Below are 17220 nucleotides of genomic sequence, written 5' to 3' on the forward strand. Positions count from 1 at the left end.
GTACATGTGGGACCCTTTCCCATTTTTATGATCTCTTGGGGATACAGTTCTAGTAGCGATATTGCTGGGTCAAAGGGTATGCACATTTTTGTAGCCCTTTGGGCATAGTTCCAAATTGCTCTCCAGAATAGTTGGATGCGCTCGCAGCTCCACCAACAATGAATTAGTGTTCCAACTCTCCCACATCCTCTCCAGAATTTATCATTTTCTTGTTCTGTCATGTTTGCCAATCTTATAGGTGTGATGTGGTACCTCAGAGTTGTTTGGATTTGCATCTCTCTAATCAAAAGTGATTTAAAGCATTTTTTCATATGATTATAGATATCTTTAATTTCTTCTTCCGAAAATTGCCTGTTCATATCCATTGACCATTTATCAATTGGGGAATGACTTGTATGATTATACATTTGAGTCGGTTCCCTATATATTCTAGAAATGAGGCCTTTATCCCTGAGCTTAGCCGTAAAAATTCTTCCCCAATTTACTACATCCCTCCGCATTTTGGTTGCATTGGGTTTGGTTGTGCAAAAACTTCTCAGTTTAATGTAATCAAAATTGTTCATTTTGAATTTCATAATGCTTTCTGTCTCTTCTTTAGTAAAAAATTCTTCCCTTCTCCACAAATCTGAAAAATACACTATTCCTTGCTTCTCCAGTTTATTCATGGTATCATTCTTTACACCTAAATCATGTACACATTTGGACTTTATTCTTGTGTATGGTGTCAGGTATGGCTCTATACCTAATTTCCGCCACATTGTTATCCAGTTTTCCCAGCAATTTTTGTCAAACAATGAGTTCTAATCCCAGAAGCTGGGGTCCTTGGGTTTATCAAACAGGAGGCTGCTATATTCCTTGCCTACTGTGTCTTCAGTGCCAAGTCTGTTCCACTTGTCTACCTCTCTGTTTCTTAGCCAATACCAAGTGGTTTTGATAATTGCTGCTTTATAGTACAATTTGAGGTCTGGTAGCGCTAGGCCACATTCCCAAGCATTTCTTTTCATTAGTCCTTTTTATATTATGGACCTTTTGTTCTTCCAAATGAATTTTGATATTATTTTATCCAGCTCTAGAAAGTAATTATCTGATAGTTTCATTGGTATGGCACTAAATAAATAAATTGCTTTAGGTAGAATTGTCATTTTTATTATATTAGCACGGCCTACCCATGAGCAATTGATGTTTTTCCACTTACTTAAATCTGACTTTATTTGTGCAAAAAGTGTCTTGTAATTGTGTTCATATAATCCCTGGGTTTGTTTTGGCAGGCACACTCCTAAGTATTTTATAGTGTCTACCCTAGCTTTAAATAGGATTTCTCTTTCTATCTATTACTGTTGGACTTCTTTGCTTATATATAGGAATGCAGAAGATGTGTGTGGGTTTATTTTGTAACCTGCAACTTTGCCAAAGTTGTTTATTATTTCAAGTAGTTTTTTACTTGAATCTCTGGGATTCTCTAACTAAATCATCATATCATCTGCAAAGAGTGATAACTTAGTTTCTTCGTTGGCTATTCTTATTCCTTCAATGTCTTTATCTTGTCTAATTGCTACACCTAACATTTCTAGTACCATATTGAATAATAGTGGTGATAATGGACAAACTTGTTTCACCCCTGATCTTATTGGGAATGCATCTAGCTTATCCCCATTGCATATAATGCTTGCTGAAGGTTTTAGATAGATACTGCTTATTATTTTATGGAATGTTCCCTTTATTCCTACGTTCTCCAGTGTTTTTAGTAGGAATGGGTGTTGTATTTTATGAAAAGCTTTTTCTGCATCTATTGAGATAATCATGTGGTTTTTGTTAGCTTTGTTGTTTATGTGATCGATAATGCTAATAGTTTTCCTAATATTGAACCAGCCCTGTAATCCTGGTATGAATCTTACCTGATCATAATGTATTAATCTTGTGATAAGATGCTGTATTTGTTTTGCTAAAATCTTATTTAGAATTTTTGCTATAAATATTTTTGTACATGTGGGACCCTTTCCCATTTTTATGATCTCGGGGATATAGTCCTAGTAGCGATATTGCTGGGTCAAAGGGTATGCACATTTTTGTAGCCCTTTGGGCATAGTTCCAAATTGCTCTCCAGAATGGTTGCATGCGCTCCCAGCTCCACCAACAATGAATTAGTGTTCCAAGTCTCCCACATCCTCTCCGGCATTTATCATTTTCTTGTTCTGTCATGTTTGCCAATCTTATAGGTGTGATGTGGTACCTCAGAGTTGTTTGGATTTGCATCTCTCTAATCAATAGTGATTTAGAGCATTTTTTCATATGATTATAGATAGCTTTAATTTCTTCTTCCGAAAATTGCCTGTTCATATCCTTTGACCATTTATCAATTGGGGAATGACTTGTATGTTTATACATATGAGTCAGTTCTCTATATATTCTAGAAATGAGGCCTTTATCCCTGAGCTTAGCTGTAAAAATTCTTTCCCAATTTACTACATCCCTCCGGATTTTGGTTGCATTGGGTTTGGTTGTGCAAAAACTTCTCAGTTTAATGTAATCAAAGTTATCCATTTTGCATTTCATAATGCTTTCTATATCTCCTTTAGTAAAGAATTCTTCCCTTCTCCATAGATCTGATAAATACATTATTCCTTGCTTCTCCAGTTTATTCATGGTATCAATCTTTATACCTAAATCATGTACCCATTTGGACTTTATTCTTGTGTACGGTGTCAAGTATGGGTCTATGCCTAATTTCCGCCACACTGTTATCCAGTTTTCCCAGCAATTTCTGTCAAACAATGAGTTCTTATCCCAGAAGCTGGGGTCCTTGGTTTTATCAAACAGAAGGTTGCTATATTCCTTGCCTACTGCATCTTGAGTGCCAAGTCTATTCCACTTGTGTACCTCTCTGTTTCTTAGCCAATATCAAGTGGTTTTGATAATTGCTACTTTATAGTACAGTTTGAGGTCTGGTAGCGCTAGGCCACCGTCCCAAGCTTTTCTTTTCATTGGTCCCTTTGATATTCTGGACCTTTTGTTTTTCCAAATGAATTTTGATATTATTTTATCCAGCTCTAGAAAATAATTGTCTGATAGTTTAATTGGTATGGCACTAAATAAGTATATTAATTTAGGTAGAATTGTCATTTTTATTACATTAGCACGGCCTACCCATGAGCAACTAATGTTTTTCCACTTACTTAAATCTGACTTTATTTGTGCAAAAAGTGTCTTGTAATTGTGTTCATATAATCCCTGGGTTTGTTTTGGCAGGTAGACTCCTAAGTATTTTATACTGTCTACCCTAGCTTTAAATGGGGTTTCTCTTTCTGTCTCTTGCTGTTGGACTTTGTTGCTAATATATAGGAACGAAGAAGATTTATGTGGGTTTATTTTGTAACCTGCAAATTTGCCAAAGTTTTTTATTAATTTAAGTAATTTTTTACTTGAATCTCTGGGATTCTCTAACTAAATCATCATATCATCTGCAAAGAGTGATAACTTAGTTTCTTCATTGGCTATTCTTATTCCTTCAATATCTTTATCTTGTCTAATTGCTACAGCTAACATTTCTAGTACCATATTGAATAATAGTGGTGATAATGGACAACCTTGTTTCACCCCTGATCTTATTGGGAATGCATCTAGCTTATCCCCATTGCATATAATGCTTGCTGAAGGTTTTAGATAGATACTGCTTATTATTTTATGGAAAGTTCCCTTTATTCCTACGTTCTCCAATGTTTTTAGTAGGAATGGATGTTGTATTTTGTCAAAAGCTTTTTCTGCATCTATTGAGATAATCATGTGGTTTTTGTTAGCTTTGTTGTTGATGTGATCGATAATGCTAATAGTTTTCCTAATATTGAACCAGCCCTGTAATCCTGGTACGAGTCTTACCTGATCATAATGTATTAATCTTGTGGTAAGATGCTGTATTCGTTTTGCTAAAATCTTATTTAGAATTTTTGCATCTATATTCATTAGGGAAATTGGTCTATAATTTTCTTTCTCTGTTTTGTCTCTTCCTGGTTTGGGTATCAAAACCATATTTGTATCATAGAACGAATTTGGGAGGACTCCTTCTTACCCAATTTTCAAAAATACTATATATTGTATTGGAATTAACTGTTTTTTAAATGTTTGGTAGAGTTCACTTATGAATTCATCTGACCCTGGAGATTTTTTCCTAGGGAGTTCATTGATGGCTTGTTCAATTTATTTTTCTGAGATGGGGTTGTTTAAGTATTCGACTTCCTCTTCTGTTAATCTGGGCAATTTGTATTTCTTAACATATTCATCCATCTCATTTAGATTATCGAATTTGTGGGCATAAAGTTGGGCAAAGTAGTTTCTAATTATTGTTTTAATTTCCTCCTCATTGGAGGTGAGTTCACCTCTTTCATTTTTAATATTAGTAATTTGATTTTCTTCTTTCTTTTTTTAAATCAAATTGACCAAAATTTTATCAATTTTATTATTTTTTTCATAAAACCAACTATTGGTTTTATTTATTAATTCAATAGTTTTCTTAATTTCAATTTTCTTAATCTCCCCTTTGGTTTTCAGTATTTCTAATTTGGTGTTTACTTGGGGATTTTCAATTTGTTCTTTTTCTAGCTTTTTCAACTGCAAGCCCAAGTCATTGATCTCCTCTTTCTCTATTTTATTTATGTAAGCATTCAAAGATATAAAACTTCCCCTAATAACTGCTTTTACAGTATCCCATAAGATTTGGTATGTTGTCTCACTATTGTCATTCTCTTGAATGAAATTGTTGATTGTTTCTATGATTTCTTCTTTAACCCATCCCTTCTTTAGGATTAGATTATTTAATTTCCAATTGGTTTTTGGTATATCTTTCCATGGGCTTTTATTATATGTAATTTTTATTGCATTATGATCTGAGAAGGATGCATTGATTATCTCTACCTTTCAGCACTGTATTGTGAGATTTTTATGTCCTAGTACATGGTCAATTTTTGTAAATGTTCCATGTACTGCTGAGAAAAAGGTATATTCCTTTCTATTCCCATTCAATTTTCTCCAAAGATCTATCATATCTACCTTATCCAGAGTTTTATTTACCTCCTTAACCTCTTGTTTATTTTGAGGTTAGATTTATCAAGTTCAGAGAGGGGGAGGTTGAGGTCCCCCACTAGTATAGTTTTGCTGTCAATTTCTTCCTTCAACTCCCCCAACCTCTCCTCTAAGAATCTGAATGCTATACCTCTTGGAGCATACATGTTTAGTAATGATATTGATTCATTGTCTATGGTGCCTTTTAGCAGGATATAGTTTCCATCCTTATCCCTTTTGATTAGATCTATTTCTGCTTTTGATTTTTCTGAGATTAGGATTGCTACTCCTGCCTTTCTTACATGAGCTGAAGCACAATATATTCTGCTCCATCCTTTGACCTTTATCCTATGTGTATCCCCCCCTTTCAAATGTGTTTCTTGTAAACAGAATATTGCTGGATTATGGCTTTTAATCCATTCTGCTATCCGTCTCCGTTTTGTGGGAGAATTCATTCCATTCACATTCACAGTTATGATTACAGTCTGTGTTTTTCCCTCCATCCTTTTTCTCACCATTTGTGCTTTTATCTCTCCTGTCTCCCTTCCTCTCCTCAATAGTATTCACTTTTCACCCCCTCCTCCTGCAGCCTTCCCCTCCTTCTTATAGCTCCCCTCCCTTTTACTCCCCTTAACTCTTGTTGCTTCTTCCCTCCCTTTTAGCCTCCCTCTGCTTTCTTCCCCCTTCCCCTCCTACTACCTATAGAGCTAGTTAGGATTATCTACTTAAGTTTATTGTTCCTTCCTTTAAACAAATCAGATGAGTGTACCTCTCAAACAATGCTCATCTTCCTCCTCTCCTTACCTCTACTATAATTTTGTACATCTTCCTGTAATGTAATTTGCCATTTTCTCCTTCCTCCTTTACACACCTCCTATTACAATCCCTTCTCATACTTAAATCATATTTTTGACATGACATCATTTACTTTATACCTGTTCCCTTTGTGTATATCCCTTTTCTCATAATAGCTGCACAATTCTCAAGATTAACAGGTATCGTCTTCCCTTATAGGGAAGTAAACAGTTTACCCTAATTCAGTAACAAGTTTTTGTTTTTGATCCTCCCCCCCCCTTTACCTTTTTATGATTCTCTTGAGACCTGCATTTGAAGATCGAATTGTCTATTGAGTTCTGGCGTTTTGGTCAGGAAGCTCTGGAAATCCCTTATTTCGTTGAATGACTTTCTCCTTGCCTGAAATGTTATGCTGAACTTTGCTGGGTAGTTGATCCTTGGTTGAAGTCCCAACTCCTTTGCCTTACGAAATATTGGGTTCCAATTCTTTTGATCTTTTAATGTAGAAGCTGCAAGGTCCTGTGTGATCCTGACTGTATGTCCTTGATATTTGAATTTTTTCTTTCTGGCTGCCTGTAATATTTTTCCTTCACTTGATAGCTCTGGAATTTGGCAACTATATTTCTTGGTGTTTTGAGTTTGGGATCCCTTTCGGGAGGGGAACGGTGGATTCTTTCGATGACTATTTTGCCCTCTGAATCTAGCACTTCTGGGAAGTTTTCCTTGATGATTTGCTGGAAGATATTCTCCAGACTCTTTTCTTCATCATGGGTTTCTCACAGGCCAATAATTCTTAAATTTTCTCTCCTGAATGTATTTTCCAGGTCATTTGTTTTTCCAATTAAACATTTTACATTTTCTTCTATCTTCTCATGCTTTAGATTTTGTTTGACTGATTCTTGCTGTGTCATTGAGTCATTACTTTCTACTTGCCCAATTCCAATCTTTATCATATTGTTTTTTTCAGTTAACTTTTGCATCTCCTTTTCCATCTGACCAATTTTTCCCTTTAAGGAGCTATTTTCTCCAGTTAATTTTTGTATTTCCTTTTCCATTCGACCAGTTTTCCCAGTTAGGTTTTGTGTTTCCTTTTCCATTTGACCAATTTTCCCAATTAGGTTTTGGGTTTCCTTTTCTGTTTGATCAACTCTTCCTTTTAAGGAATTATTTTCTCCAGTTAATTTTTGAACTTCCTTTTCCATGTGTTCAATTTTCCTTTTCAAAGTGATGTTCTCATCAGTGAATTTTTTTTTTATAATTTTAAAATCATTGGCCAGTTTTTCTTCTATTTCCTTCTTCAGCTGTTCCAGGAGAGCTGCTTATGCTTGTGAGAAGTTCATAGTCCCTTCTGAAGTTTCAGATGGAAGTACAGTCTCAGCTCTGACCTCTTTGGTGTTTGTGTTTTGGTCCTTATCCCCATAGAAAGATTCTATGTTTTTTTTTACCCTTCATCTGCCTTTTCCTGTTCATGATTTTGACTGAGTGTTGTAGCTTCTGGTTCTTTCAGTCAGAAGCTACAGAACTTTGTGTTGAGCTGATGTGTGAAAAAGCTAAAAGCAGGTTTTTGTTTTTTGTTTCCAGGATCAACACTGGGGTTAGCTTTTTAAGTGTGTGGTAGGAGTTGTCTGGTCACAGGAGATCTCCTCAGCTGAACTGAGGCAAAGGCAACCTCAGGGGATGGTGATCCCGGCTTCCCTATTGTCTTCCTGTTTCCCCTGGAGGGCCAAGTCACTCCTAGATGCTAATGCGTATTCCCACCCCTCCTGGGGCTACTCTCTGGGCACTGAGCATTGCCTGGGTCCTAGTGTGAGTTTTCTCTGCCCTGAGTTCTCTGCCCTGGGTCCTCTGCCCTTCGGGTTTGCCTCTGCCACAGTAGGAGGAATCCCCCTTAGCTATTTTCCTAGCCTCAGGTGTTAATGAGACTATTTGCTCTCTCTGCTGTTCCTGCTGATCCACGATTTTTCTGGGGAAGTATTTTATGGTTCTTTCGCAGTCATCAGGTGGGGAGGAGAGAGCATTTACTGATCACTCCACCATCCTGGCTCCCAGAAGTTCAAGTTGGTGACTTACCAAAGTTTAATCTTTGGGCTGAAGGTCTCAGGAGCTGCTGCGCTGATATCTGGCACTCAGTGGCTCTCCGTGGCTTGGTTCAGCTTGTCTCCTGCTCTGCCAATTCCGCCCGCAGCTCTCAGGTTTCTTGGGCCCCTTCTGCTCTGCTGAGCTGACCACGCTGCACTGTGTGCTGGGGCTCACCCCAGTGGAACAAATCCTTCCCATGGACCTTCCAGTCTAACCTGGGCTCTGAATCTGTCACAGGTGGCTCCCACTGGATTCCACACCTCCAAAATTTAGTGAGATTCTCCTTTCAAAAGTATCTGAAAGAGTTTTTCCAAGAGCTTAGGTGAGTCCTTCCTCTCACTCCACCATCTTGGCTCCACCCCCCACAAGCTGTCTTTCTCAAAGGAAAACCTTGTCCCTGCCAATTGGGAACAGAGCAACTGGGGTTGACTAGACATCATTATCTTACCTTTAAGGAAGAAGTCATATGACCTGTGTGACGATTCCTCTGAATCTTCACACATGTAGAACACTAGAAATTTTCCTGAGGATTCTGAAACACCTAAGGAAACTCCAAATTTGGTCTAGACTCCTTTGTATTCCTGTAATATATAAAGCATTTTGAATAGAAATCTGATTTGATAACTCAGTGGGAAAAGGAACATCCTAAAAATTTTGTGGTTCAAAAAAGGTATTAAGCACTTGAAGTCATACTTCTAGTTATTGTGCTTTCCAGGTTATCAGGAAAACTTGACATTCCATTTTATAGATTTTTCATTATCCATACACATGTATGTACCCAAAAATATTTTCTGAAAAGTATGTGATAAATTCTTTGCCCCCAAATCCTCTTAGTCGTGGTGTGCTAATTAATATTTAATGACTGATTCTGAAACTTTATATGTCCATGGCACATTTTTAAGTTTATTCTGCACTGTTGGCATGTCTTCATAATTTTCTTAAGCCTAGAGACAATGAACAAAATGATAAAAAAAAGCCCAACTTTGGAGTGTTGGCTGATTTTCAAATTATAAATGCTTACACTCAAAATATTTTAATTGACTCTTACCAGTCTGAGCAAACTCCTGAACTCTACTGCTTTTAGGAAGCTGCTACAACTATAGTTGAACCTGACCATGGGGAAAAGAACACATTAACCCTAGTCTTCACTACCAGAAGATGAAAATTTGTACAGAGGTGTTTGAACGGTCAGGATTAAGGTAAAATATGTAATATTGATGAAAGCAACATCACAAATTACTCCATTTTTTTAATATTAATTATCATGACCCAATTATAGTTTCTGCCCATGTGTATTCATGAGTTTTGTGTTCAATATTCTTTTTTGTATGGAGTAAATAGCTTTTCTATACCTGATTCCCTCATAAATTAAGTACCTTTCTAATCACTCATTACAGGGGAAATCTTAGAAATAAATAAACTGAGGCTTTAGGTGATTCCGAGGGCTCCAGCATGGGAATATAAAGATCCAGAGAGATTAAGAAAAAAGCTAACTCATTTTCCTTCTAGAGGGCTGAGAGCCACTGATAAGAAAACTTGTAGACACTTATGATAGCAAATGCTTAACAATTAGCTCTTTGAGAGGTGAGGGAGAATGAATATATGGCACTGTTTGTTGTTGTGTTTGTCCTTTGTTCCCAAAGAGGATCATGACATCACGATGATGATATCACTTGCAGTTCACTTTGATTTGAGTGAGGGAGGATGATGCAAGGTCATCAGTCTCACTTTCTTCTCCAGAGCCATCTGAGTCCAGCAGCCTGATATTTATCAGGATGGCTAGAGATGGCCCAGGATGCCATGGGAGACCCTGGCCCTTTCAGACTAAGATTTTACAGCATTCTCACTTTAAGTGAGGTACATCCATTCAATGAATAGGCTCCTTTAGACAGTAGCTCAAAGGATGATCCCTTTAATAAAAAAAATTTAAAAAAATGAAACTGGGAGAAGGCCCCAGGGTTCCTGGGTAAAAGACAAAAATTACTATTTAGTAGCATATCCACTCTGTGTTAGGTGGCTGGGGACTTGTTGTCCAGTCTATAAGCTCCAGAGTGAGTTTGGTTTGAGGCTTGATCTTTTGTTTGTTTGTTTGTTTTTTTAGTCTTCAGTACTTGCTTTTTTTTTAATTTTTATTTTTAACACAGTTTATAACAGATAAAGGAATTCAAACTTTTGGTAAGATGATACTGCTTTTTAAAGCATTTGCAATATGGACCAAAAAAAATTTTTTTAAGCATTAACCAACTGATACACAAATAATATTTATGTTGATGACTTCACAAGCTCTTGACCTAATTGTCTCCACAGTATTACTAAGAATTAAAGGACCCTAACTTATTGTTGTTGGTGTAAAGTCTTATGCCTAACAGCTTAATTTTAGACTTAACCTCGGATGTTCCCCTACCAATAATCTATAATTGAATAGATCTGCTATTAAGCTTACAAACCTTTTGACTATAGGAGATTGCCACCAAGAGTAGGAAGATTGTAGGGATACAATTTCATCCCAACTTCATGTCAGTTCCAGGCAGGATTAGATTATTCACTTGCATTCAGTCAGACTTACAGTATGCCACATATCAGTGGGGAAATTGAGTCAGGAGAATCCCGCCTCAGCCCAGCCTGAACAGTCTGTCTTCCACCCTTCCCATGAGATCACCTTTTGCAGTTCATACCAGCATCTCACCATCTTATTGGCATCATGGATTGGAAGCTCACATCGCCTTTCTTTCTACCCATATCTGGAGTTAGGCTCAGAAGAATAGTCACTTAATAGTCCCATAGCATCTAAAAATGGTAAGTTCCAATAACCAGGTTTCAAATATGATTATAATTTCACTTTGGCTAAGGAATATTTTTTGAGGCAAGTCTAAGTGGCTTACATGCCTTTCTACACATGTTCTAGTTCCTGATTAGATAGCAATCATAAAGTCAAATTTACCATTAAAACCTTAACTTCTCCATCAATGCCAAATTTTGCTCTATGTTACCTTCCTCTAGGGAATTTAGACTGAAATTCTTTCCCCCAAACTAAAGATGCCATTGATTTATTCTCAATAATTAATTCAGTCGATTGTTTTTAACACTGATTGCTTTTACCTCACTTTGTAACATGTCCAATTTTTCTCCCCATCACTCCCCTCCCCCTGCTTCTTAATACCATGCACTCTGACTCTCCCTTCCCCCAATGTACCCTCCCATCTATCACACCCCACCCTTCCGTCATCAAAATCTTCTCTCTTTTCTTGTAGGGCAAGACAAATTTCCATACCCCTATCCCTGTAGTTCTTATTTCCCGATTACATACCATTAAAATTCTCAACATTTTTTCTAATACTTTGAATTCCAACTTCTCTCCCTCTCCTCCTCCCTCCCCATACTCACTGAGAAGGAAAGCAATTCAATACAGACTAAATATGTGTTCTTTTGCAAAAGACTTCCACAAAAATCATGTTGTGTAATACTAATTATATTACTCTCTGTCCTACTCTATTCCCCCTCATTTTTCTCCCCTATAATTGACCTTGTCCCTTCTAGAAAGTGTTTATTTCTAGTGGCTCCCCTCTCCCATTTGCCCTCCCTTCTAACATTCCCTCACCCCATTTTTCACCTCCTCTCCTACTTTCCTATGGTGTGATATAAATTTTCATATCAAATTTAGTGAGCATGTTATTCCCTCCCTCAGCCACATGTGGAGAGAGTAGTTTTATTTTTCCCCTCTTCCCTTCTCCCTTATCTCCTCCATTGAATAAGATTTTTCTTATCTCTTTTATGAGTTATAGCCTGCTCTTTCTTTTTTTTTATTTTATTTTATTTTTTTTATTTTGTAATGTTTAACAATCACTGCCAGACAATTGTGATTTTATCCCCCCCCACCTACCCCCCACTACCCGCCTCCCTCCCCACGACTGCATACAATTCTGTATAGATTCTACATATACTTTCCTATTGAGTATATTTTCACTATAGTCATGCTATGTAGTCAGACTAAGATAAATGAAAGAAATCGTATAACAAATCAGAACATGATACACAAACACATACACATACACAAACATGATCTGCTACAATATGTGAGTGACTTCCATATTTCTCTCTCTGAGTGTGGCAGGCATTTTGCCTTGAGATCCTCCATTGGGATTTTTTTTTTTTTTTGGTAAGAAGTTCTTGTGTTATTACAAAAATCTAAGTCTAACAGAAAAAACTCTCTCACACTGTGGTTGTTGCTGTGCATAAAGTTCTCCTGGTTCTGCTCCTTTCACTCAGCATCAGATCATATAAGTCTTTCCAGGCCTCTCTGAAGTCTTCTTGTTCATCATTTCTTATGGCACAATAGTACTCCATTACATTCATATACCATAATTTATTCAGCCATTCCCCAATTGATGGACATCCCCTTGACTTCCAGTTTTTGGCAACTACAAAGAGTGCTGCTATAAATATTTTTGTACATGTGGGACCCTTTCCCATTTTTATGATCTCTTGGGGATATAGTCCTAGTAGCGATATTGCTGGGTCAAAGGGTATGCACATTTTTGTAGCCCTTTGGGCATAGTTCCAAATTGCTCTCCAGAATGGTTGGATGCGCTCGCAGCTCCACCAACAAAGAATTAGTGTTCCAACTTTCCCACATCCTCTCCAGCATTTATCATTTTCTTGTTCTGTCATGTTTGCCAATCTTATAGGTGTGATGTGGTACCTCAGAGTTGTTTTGATTTGCATCTCTCGAACCAATAGTGATTTAGAGCATTTTTTCATGTGATTATAGATAGCCTTAACCTCTGCCTCTGAAAATTGCCTGTTCATATCCTTTGACCATTTATCAATTGGGGAATGACTTGTATGATTATACATTTGGATCAGTTCTCTATATATTTTAGAAATGAGGCCTTTATCCCCGAGCTTAGCTGTAAAAATTCTTTCCCAATTTACTACATCCCTCCGGATTTTGGTTGCATTGGGTTTGGTTGTGCAAAAACTTCTCAGTTTAATGTAATCAAAGTTATCCATTTTGCATTTCATAATGCATTCTATCTCTCCTTTAGTAAAGAATTCTTCCCTTCTCCATAGATCTGATAAATACACTATTCCTTGCTTCTCCAGTTTATTCATGGTATCAATCTTTATACCTAAATCATGTACCCATTTGGACTTTATTCTTGTGTATGGTGTCAGGTATGGGTCTATGCCTAATTTCCGCCACACTGTTATCCAGTTTTCCCAGCAATTTTTGTCAATGAGTTCTTATCCCAGAAGCTGGGGTCCTTGGGTTTATCAAACAGAAAGTTGCTATATTCCTTGCCTACTGCATCTTGAGTGCCAAGTCTATTCCACTTGTGTACCTCTCTGTTTCTTAGCCAATATCAAGTGGTTTTGATAATTGCTGCTTTATAGTACAGTTTGAGGTCTGGTAGCGCTAGGCCACTTTCCCAAGCCTTTCTTTTCATTGGTCCCTTTGATATTCTGGACCTTTTGTTTTTCCAAATGAATTTTGATATTATTTTGTCCAGCTCTAGAAAGTAATTGTCTGATAGTTTAATTGGTATGGCACTAAATAAGTATATTAATTTGGGTAGAGTTGTCATTTTTATTATATTAGCACGGCCTACCCATGAGCAACTAATGCTTTTCCACTTACTTAAATCTGACTTTATCTGTGCAAAAAGTGTCTTGTAATTGTGTTCATATAATCCCTGGGTTTGTTTTGGCAGGTAGACTCCTAAGTATTTTATGCTGTCTACCCTAACTTTAAATGGGATTTCTCTTTCTATCTCTTGCTGTTGGACTTTGTTGCTAATATATAGGAATGCAGAAGATTTGTGTGGGTTTATTTTGTACCCTGTAACTTTGCCAAAGTTTTTTATTAATTCTAGTAATTTTTTACTTGAATCTCTGGGATTCTCTAGGTAAATCATCATATCATCTGCAAAGAGTGATAACTTAGTTTCTTCTTTGGCTATTTTAATTCCTTGGATATCTTTATCTTGTCTAATTGCTACAGCTAACATTTCTAGTACCATATTAAATAATAGTGGTGATAATGGACAACCTTGTTTCACCCCTGATCTTATTGGGAATGCATCTAGCTTATCCCCATTGCATATAATGCTTGCTGAAGGTTTTAGATAGATACTGCTTATTATTTTATGGAAAGTTCCCTTTATTCCTACATTCTCCAATGTTTTTAGTAGGAATGGATGTTGTATTTTGTCAAAAGCTTTTTCTGCATCTATTGAGATAATCATGTGGTTTTTGTCAGCTTTGTTGTTGATGTGATCGATAATGCTAATAGTTTTCCTAATATTGAACCAGCCCTGTAGTCCTGGTATGAATCCTACCTGATCATAATGTATTAATCTCATGATAAGATGCTGTATTCGTTTTGCTAGAATCTTCTTTAAAATTTTTGCATCTATATTCATTAGGGAAAATGGTCTATAATTTTCTTTCTCTGTTTTGTCTCTTCCTGGTTTGGGTATCAAAACCATATTTGTATCATAGAAAGAATTTGGGAGGACTCCTTCTTCCCCAATTTTCAAGAATAGTGTATGTAGTATTGGAATTAACTGTTCTTTAAATGTTTGATAGAATTCACTTGTGAATCCATCTGGCCCTGGAGATTTTTTCCTAGGGAGTTCATTGATGGCTTGTTCAATTTCTTTTTCTGAGATGGGGTTGTTTAAGTTTTCAACTTCCTCTTCTGTTAATCTGGGCAATTTGTATTTTTTAAAATATTCATCCATCTGGTTTAGATTATAGAATTTGTGGGCATAAAGTTCGGCAAAGTAGTTTCTAATTATTGTTTTAATTTCCTCCTCATTGGAGGTGAGTTCACCCCTTTCATTTTTAATATTAGTAATTTGGTTTTCCTCTTTCTTTTTTTTAATCAGATTGACCAAAGGTTTATCAATTTTATTGGTTTTTTCATAAAACCAACTATTGGTTTTATTTATTAATTCAATAGTTTTCTTAAGTTCAATTTTATTAATCTCTCCTTTGGTTTTCAGTATTTCTAATTTGGTATTTACTTGGGGATTTTCAATTTGTTCTTTTTCTAGCTTTTTCAACTGCAAGCCTAAGTCATTGATCTCCTCTTTCTCTATTTTATTTATGTAGGCATTCAGAGATATAAAACTTCCCCTAATAACTGCTTTTGCAGTATCCCATAAGTTTTGGTATGTTGTCTCACTATTGTCATTCTCTCGAATGAAATTGTTGATTGTTTCTATGATTTCTTCTTTAACCCAACCCTTCTTTAGAATTAGATTATTTAGTTTCCAGTTGATTTTTGGTTTCTCTTTCCATGGCCTTTTATTACATGTAATTTTTAATGCATTATGATCTGAAAAAATGCATTGATTATCTCTACCTTTCTGCACTGGATTGTGAGATTTTTATGTCCTAGTACATGGTCAATTTTTGTAAATGTTCCATGTACTGCTGAGAAAAAGGTATATTCCTTTCTATTCCCATTTAATTTTCTCCAAAGATCTATCATATCTACCTTATCCAGAGTTTTATTTACCTCCTTAACCTCTTTCTTGTTTATTTTGAGGTTGGATTTATCGAGTTCAGAGAAGGGGAGGTTGAGGTCCCCCACTAGTATAGTTTTGCTATCAATTTCATCCTTCAACTCCCCCAACCTCTCCTCTAAGAATCTGGATGCTATACCACTTGGAGCATACATGTTTAGTAATGATATTGCTTCATTGTCTATGGTGCCTTTTAGCAGGATATAGTTTCCATTCCTATCCCTTTTGATTAGATCTATTTCTGCTTTGTCTGAGATTAGGATTGCTACTCCTGCCTTTCTTACATGAGCTGAAGCACAATATATTCTGCTCCATCCTTTGACCTTTATCCTATGTGTATCCCCCCGTTTCAAATGTGTTTCTTGTAAGCAGCATATTGTTGGATTATGGCTTTTAATCCATTCTGCTATCCGTCTCCGTTTTATGGGAGAGTTCATTCCATTCACATTCACAGTTATGATTACAATCTGTGTATTTCCCTCCAACCTCTTTCCCACCATTTGTGCTTTTAGCTCTCCCGTCTCCCTTCCCCTCCTCAATAGTATTCACTTTTCTCCCCCTCCTCCTGCAGCCTTCCCCTCCTTCTTTTCACCCCCCCCCCTTTTACTCCCCTTTACTCTTATTGCTTCTTTCCTCCCTTTTAGCCACCCTCCCCTTTCTTCCCCCTTCCCCTCCTACTACCTATAGAGCTAGCTAGGCTTATCTACTTAAGATTATTGTTCCCTCCTTTGAACAAATCAGATGAGAGTACCTCTCAAACAATGGCCATCTCCCTCCCCTCCTTCCCTCTACTATAGTTTTGTACTTCTTCCTGTGATATAATTTGCCATTTTCTGCTTCCCCCTTTCCACACCTCCTATTACATTCCCTTCTCATACTTAAATCATATTTTTGACATGACATCATTTACTTTATGCCCGTTCCCTCTTCATATATCCCTTTTATCATAATAGCTGCACAGTTCTCAAGATTAACAGGTATCATCTTCCCTTATAGGGGGGTAAACAGTTTGCCCTAATTGAGTAGCAAGTTTTTGTTTTTGTTTTTTCCCCTCTGTTTACCTTTTTATGATTCTCTGGAGACCTGCATTTGAAGATCAAATTGTCTATTGAGTTCTGGTGTTTTGGTCAGGAAGCTCTGGAAATCCCTTATTTCGTTGAATGACTTTCTCCTTGCCTGAAATGTTATGCTGAACTTTGCTGGGTAGTTGATCCTTGGTTGAAGTCCCAACTCCTTTGCCTTACGGAATATTGGGTTCCAATTCTTTCGATCTTTTAATGTAGAAGCTGCAAGGTCCTGTGTGATCCTGACTGTGTGTCCTTGATATTTGAATTGTTTCTTTCTGGCTGCTTGTAGTATTTTCTCCTTCACTTGATAGCTCTGGAATTTGGCAACTATATTTCTTGGGGTTTTGAGTTTGGGATCCCTTTCGGGAGGGGAACGGTGGATTCTTTCGATGACTATTTTGCCCTCTGAGTCTAGTACTTCTGGACAGTTTTCCTTGATGATTTCCTGGAAGATATTGTCCAGACTCTTTTCTTCATCATGGGTTTCTGGCAGGCCAATAATTCTTAGATTTTCTCTCCTGGATCTATTTTCCAGGTCAGTTGTTTTTCCAATTAAATATTTTACATTTTCTTCTATCTTTTCATTCTTTAGATTTTGTTTGACTGATTCTTGTTGCCTCATTGAGTCATTAGTTTCTACTTGCCCAATTCTAATCTTCATCGTAATGTTTTCTTCAGTTAGCTTTTCCATCTCC

Source organism: Notamacropus eugenii, chromosome 5 (genome assembly GCF_028372415.1).
Source record: "Notamacropus eugenii isolate mMacEug1 chromosome 5, mMacEug1.pri_v2, whole genome shotgun sequence".
Taxonomy (NCBI): Eukaryota; Metazoa; Chordata; class Mammalia; order Diprotodontia; family Macropodidae; genus Notamacropus; species Notamacropus eugenii.